A 6554-nucleotide genomic window follows, 5' to 3' on the forward strand; every position below is an offset into this window, starting at 1 on the left:
AGCGGTGTTTCCAGTGTGTTTGTGTGTCCGTGTGTGTCATGTGTACCTGTGTATCAGTGAGTGCAAGTGTGTGCCAGTGTGGGCAGAGTGTGCCAGTTTGTGCAAGTGTTTTCAAGTGCGGTGGATGTGTAAGTGTCTAATGGGTGTGTGTGTTAATAGTGTTGTTAAGTTTATGTTTAGTAGTTTGTAGTGTGTGTCAATGTGTGTTCAAAAGTGAGTGTAAGCAGTGTGTTTTAAAGTCTGTGTACATTGTGGTATATCTGTGGTGTCCCCTGTGTATGGGTGTTGGTGGGTTTCCGTGTTGTTACGCAGTTTGGGTTTCAGTGTGTGGTCCCTGTGTGTCCGTTGTGTTCCGTTAGTGTGTCGGTGTGTGTCCGTGTGTGTCGGTGTCGTGTGTCCCCGTGTTGTGTCCGGGTTTGTGCTTTTGCCCTTTGTCGTGTTGCCCCCACGGTTTTTTGCACGTGTGGTAAGTGGCCAGTGTGGGCAGTGTGTGTAAGTGTTTGTGTTGTGGTTCAGTGTTTGCAAGTGCAGTGTGTGCAAGATGTGTGCAGTTTTGTGCAAGTGTGTGCAAGTGTGTTGCATTGTGTGCAAGTGTTGTGCAAGTGTGTGCAAGGGTGCCAGTTTGGGCAAGTGTGGTGCAAGTGTGTGCAAGTGTGGTCAAGGTGTGTGCAAAGTGTGTGCATTGGTGTGCAAGTGTGGTGGCAAGTGTGTGCAAGTGCAAGTGTTTGGCAGTGGTGTGCAGTTTGTGTGGTGTGCAACGTTGTGTGCAGTGTGTGCAATGTGTGCAAGTTTTGGTGCAAGTGTGCAGTGTGTGCAGGGTTTGCAAGTGTGTTGCAAGTGTGTGCAAGTGTGTGCAAGTGTGTGCAAGTGTGTGCAAGTGTGTGCAAGTGTGGCAAGTGGGTGCAAGTGTGTGCAGGTGTGCAAGTGTTTTCAAGTCTGTGCAAGTGTTTGTAAGTGTCTATAAATATGTGTAAGTGTGTGTAAGAGTGTGTAAGTGTATGTAGTAGTGTGTACGTCTGTGCAAGAGTGTGTAAGTGAGTGCAAGAGTGTGTTTAAGTATGTGTAAATGTGTGTATATGTGTGTAAATGTGTATGGGCGTGTGTGTTTAAGTGTTTGTATAAGTGTGTGTAAGTGTGTGTAATTGTGTATAAGTGTGTGTAAGTGTGTGTAAGTGTGTGTAAGTGTGTATAAGTGAGTGCAAGGGTGTGCAAGTGTGTGCAAGTGTGTGCAAGTGCGTGCACGTGTGTGCAAGTGTTTTCAAGTGCGTGGAAGTGTTTGTAAGTGTCTATGAATATGTGTAAGTGTGTGTAAGAGTGTGTAAGTTTATGTAGTAGTGTGTAATTGTGTGTAAATGTGTGTACGTGAGTGTAAGAGTGTGTTTAAGTATGTGTAAATGTGTGTATATGTGGTGTAAATGTGTAAGCGTGTGGGTGTTTTAAATGCTGTTAAGAGTTTGTTTAAGTGTGGTAATTGTGTGTAAGTGTGTGTAAGTGTGTATAAGTGTGTATAAGTGAGTGCAAGTGTGTGCAAGTGTGTGCAAGAGTGTGCAAGTTTGTGCAAGTGTTTTCAAGTGCGTGGAAGTGTTTGTAAGTGTCTATGAATATGTGTAAGTGTGTATAAGAGTGTGTAAGTTTATGTAGTAGTGTGTAAGTGTGTGTCAATGTGTGTAAGTGAGTGTAAGAGTGTGTTTAAGTATGTGTAAATGTGTGTATATGTGTGTAAATGTGTATGGGTGTGTGTGTTTAAGTGTTGTTAAGAGTTTGTTTAAGTTTGTGTAAATGTGTGTAAGTGTGTGTAAGTGTGTGTCTGTGTGTGTACGTCTTGTCGGTGTGTGTAAGTTGTGTCCACAGTGTTTGTAAAGTGTTTGCAAGTGTTTGCAAGTGTGTGCACGTGTGTGCCAAGTGTGTGCCAGTGTGTGCAAGTGTGTGCAAGTGTTGTGCAAGTGTGTGCAAGTGTGTGCAAGTGTGGTGCAAGTGGGTGCAAGTGTGTGCAAGGTGTGCAAGTGTTTTCAAGTCTGTGCAAGTGTTTGTAAGTGTCTATAAAATAGGTGTAAGTGTGTGTAAGAGTGTGTAAGTGTATGTAGTAGTGTGTACGTCTGTGCAAGAGTGTGTAAGTGAGTGCAAGAGTGTGTTTAAGTATGTGTAAATGTGTGTATATGTGTGTAAATGTGTATGGGCGTGTGTGTTAAGTGTTTGTATAAGTGTGTGTAAGTGTGTGTAATTGTGTATAAGTGTGTGTAAGTGTGTTGTAAGTGTGTGTAAGTGTGTATAAGTGAGTGCAAGGGTTGTGCAAGTGTGTGGCAAGTGGTGTGTGCAAGTGCGTGCAGTGTGGTGCAATTGTTTTCGAAGTGTGGACGTGGAAGTGGTTTGTAAGTGTCTATGAATCTGTTCGTCAGGGTGTGTAAGAGTGTTGTCAGTTATGTATGTGTGGTAAGTGTGTTGCCTGTGTAAGAGTGTGTGCAACAGTGTTTGTTTAAGTCTGTGTGTATATGTGTGTAATGTGTAGCAAGTGTGGGTGTTTAAGAGTGTCCTGTTAACGAGTTTTCAGTGTTAATCTGTGTGTGTAAAGAGTGTGTGTAATTGGTGTAAGTGTGTAGTATGTGTAGTGTTGTAGTGTGTGTACGTGCAAGTGTGTGCAGTGTAGTGTGTGTTGCCAGAGTGTGTGTGTTCAAGTAGTTTGTTCAAGTGTGTGCAAGTGTTGTGCGGTGTTTGCAATGATGGGTGCAAATGTGTAAGTGTTTGTAAGTGTCGATGTGTAAGTTAAGTGTGGTTATGTATACGTGTGTGTAAGTGATGTGTGTAAGTATGGGTGTATAAGCGTGTGTAAGTGTTTGTATAGTGTGTGTAGTATTGTGTTAGTGTGTGTCAATGGTGTGCATTGTTGTGCAAGTGTGGGGCAAGTGCGTGCACGTGTGTGGCAATGTTGTCAAGTGCGTGGGAGGTTTGTACGTGTCTTATAATATGTGTAAGTGTGTGTAATAGTTGTAAGTTTCGTGTGAAGTGTGTCGTGGTGGTTGTCAAGTGTGTGTTTGAAGTTGTTCCAGCGTGTTTGTTACATGTGTTATCTGTGGTTAAATGTGTCCGCGTGTGGTGTTAACAATGCTGTTGAGAGTTTGTATTACGTTGTTGTGTACTTGTGTGTATGTGTGTAACGTGTGTAATAATGGGTCAATGAGGTGCAAGTGTGTGCAATGTTGCAAGACGTGTGCAGTTTTGTGCCAGTGATTTTCAAGTGCGTGTGGACGTGTTTTGTACGTTGCTATGTAAATATGTTCGTGTGTAATAGTAGTGGGTAATTTATGTAGTAGGTGGGTAAGTGGTGGGTCACTGTGTTAGGGTGTGAGTGTAAGAGTGTTGTTTAAGTAGGTGTAATGTGTGATATCGGTGGAATGTTATGGTGTGGTGGTTTTTAGGGTGTTAAAGTTTGTTTCCGTGTCCTGTGTGTGTCCGTATGTGTGTAACGTGTGTGTAACCGGTGTGTTGTTATGTGTGTCCCGTGTATTATGTGCCCGTGTGTGCCCGTGTGGCCCGTAACCGTGTGTTTGTGTAAGTGCTTTGTGTTGTGTGCAAGTGTGTTGGTGCAAGTGTGTGCAGTGTGTGTGTGCAAGTGTGTGCAAGTGTGTGCAAGTGTGTGCACGTGTGTGCAAGTGTGTGCAAGTGTTTTTCAAGTCTGGTGCAAGTGGTTTGTAAGTGTCTATAAATATGTGTAAGTGTGTGTAAGAGTGTGTAAGTGTATGTTTAGTGTGTGTACGTCTGTGCAAGAGTGTGTAAGTGAGTGCAAGAGTGTGTTTAAGTATGTGTAAATGTGTGTATATGTGTGTAAATGTGTATGGGCGTGTGTGTTTAAGTGTTTGTATCCGGTGTGTGTACAGTGTGTGTAATTGTGTATAAGTTGTGTGTAAGTGTGTGTAAGTGTGTGTAAAGTGTGTATAAGTGAGTGCAAGGGTGTGCAAGTGTGTGCAAGTGTGTGCAAGTGCGTGCACGTGTGTGCAAGTGTTTTCAAGTGCGTGGAAGGTTTTGTAAGTGTCTCCGATGCATATGTTTTTTTGGGTATAAGTGTGTGTAAGAGAGTGTGTAAGTTTATGTTAGTAGTGTGTACATTGTGTGTAAATGTGTGTACGTGAATGTCACGCGTGTGTTTCAGTATGTGTAAAATGTGTGTCTATAATTTGGTTTTGTGTAAATGTGTAAAGCGGTGTGGGTGTTTAAATGCTGTTAAGAGTTTGTTTAAGTGGGTGTGTAATTGTGTGTCCGTGTGTGTAAGTGTGTGATAGTGGTATAAGTGAGTGCAAGTGTGTGCAAGTGTGTGCAAAGTGTGCAAGTTTGTGCAAGTTTTTTTTCAACGTGCGTGGAAAGTTGTTTGTTTAAGTGTCTCATGAATATGTGTTAGTGTGTGTAAAGTAATGTGTGTTAAGTTGTTATGTAGTATGTGTAAGTGTGTGTCAATGTGTGTAAGTGAGTGTAAAGAGTGTGTTTAAGTAGTTGTAAATGTGTGTATATGTGTGTAAATGTGTATGGGTGTGTGTGCTTAAAGTGTTGTAAGAGTTTGTTTAAGTTTGTGATAAATGTGTGTAAGTGTGTGTAATGTGTGTAGGTGTGTGTAAGTATTGTAGGTGTGTGTAAGTGTGTAAAGTGTTTGTAAGTGTTTTCAAGTGTTTGCAAGGTGTGTGCAAGTGTGTGCAGTGTGTGCAAGTGTGTGCAAGTGTGTGTGTGTGCAGGTGTGTGCAAGTGTGTGCAATGTTTGCAAGTGTGGTGTCAGTGTTGTGCAAGTGTGGTGCAAGTTCAAGTGCAAGTGTAAGTTGTGTGCAAGTGTTGTGACAGTGGTGTGTAATGTTTGCAATTGTGTGCCCAGTGTGCAAGTGTTTGCAAGTGTGTCAAGTGTGTGGCAAGTTGTGCAAGGTGTGCAAGTGTACTGTGTTCAAAGTCCCTGTGCAGTGTTTGTAAGTGTCTATAAATTGTGTAAGTTTGTGTCAAGAGTGGTGTAAGTGTCTGTATAGTGTGTACGTCCTGTGCAGAGGTGTTACGTGTGCAAGATTTGTTCTCAAGTATGTGTCAAATGTGTGTAATATGTGTTGTACATGTGTATGGGGTGTTGTTTTAAGTGTGGTTTGTCATAGTGTGTGTCCGTGTGTGTAAGTGTGTCCCCTCTGTGTGTCCGTGGTGTGTCCGTGTTTGTCCGTGTGTCTCCCGTCTCTGCACGGGTGTGCAAGTGTGTGCAAGGTGTGTGCCAGTGCGTGCACGTGTGTGCCCGTGGTTTCAGTGCGTGAAGTGTTTGTACGTGTCTCTGACTCTGTGTCCGTGTGGTAGAGGTGGGTACAGTTTCTGTAGTCGTTCGTCCTTGTGTTCCAATGTGTGTCCGTCGTGTCCGCGTGTGTTTCCGTCCTGTGTACCGGTGGTGTATATGTGTGTCCTGTAAAGTAAAGCGTGTGGGGTTTCAATGCTGCTTTAAGAGTTTGTTTAAGTGTGCTTTATTGGTGTGTTACGTGTGTGTAAGTGTGTATAAGTGTGGTATACGTGATGCAAGTGTGGCAAGTGTGTGCACGAGTGTGGCCAATTTGTGCAAGTGTTTTCAGTGCCCGTGTAAGTGTTGTAAGTGTTCTATGCATATGTGGTAAGTGTGTGTCGAGATATTAAGTTTATTCGTAAGTGTGTAAATGTGTGTAATGAGTGTCAGCGTGTGTTTCCGCGTCTTTGTACCTGTGTGTATAGTGTGTTAACTGTTAAGAGTGTGGTGTGTTTAAAATGCTGTGAAGAGTTTTGTTTAAAGTGTGTGTAATGTGTGTAAATGTGTGGTAAGTTGGTGTAAGTGGTGTAAAACTAAGTGTTTGTTAAGTGTTTGCAAAGTTTTGCAGTGTGTGCAAGTGTGTGGAGTGTGATGCAAGAGTTTTCAAAGTGTGTCAAGTGTTTGTAAAGTGTCCATAAATGTGTGTGTTTAAAGAGTGGGTCACGTGTATGTATTCGTGATGGCGTGTGTGTACCACTTTGTGTCAGTGCAGTTAAGCTGTGTTTCCCAGTGTGTCAATGGGTGTCTCTTTGTGGGCTCAAGTGTATGGGTGTGTGTTTTTAAGTGTTTCTCCCGCGTTTTGTTTCATGTGTGTCCGTGTGTTCGTGTGTGTCCAGTTTCTGTCCCGTGTGTGGTCAGTGTGTGGTCATTGTGGTAAGTCTGTGTCTGTGTTCTTGTGGGTAGTGGATGTAACTGTGGTAATGTGTGTAATTGTGTTTAAGTGTGTTGTATGTGTGTGATTACGTGTTTCCAACGTTGTCATGTCTTTCAAATTTTGTGCCAAATTGTAAGTGGATCTATAAATTGTGAAGTGTGTGTCAGCGTGTAAGTGTGTGTCTTCTTGTGTTCCGCTTGTCTCCCTTGTTATCATGTGTCGTCCCTGTGTGTATATGTGGTGGGTTGTGTGTTACCGTGTTGTGGTTTGTTTAAGTGTGTGCAAGAGTTCTAGTGGTGTGTAAGTGTATGTCAGTCAGTGTTGTACTTGTGGTTACGTGTGTGACCGTGTACGGTGTGTGTAATTGTGTAGTGTGTGTAAGTGTGTGTAGTTGGG

This window comes from Actinia tenebrosa, unplaced genomic scaffold (assembly GCF_029948245.1).
Source record: "Actinia tenebrosa isolate PJP-AT-01 unplaced genomic scaffold, QUT_ActTen_1.0 utg2509__unscaffolded, whole genome shotgun sequence".
Taxonomy (NCBI): domain Eukaryota; kingdom Metazoa; phylum Cnidaria; class Anthozoa; order Actiniaria; family Actiniidae; genus Actinia; species Actinia tenebrosa.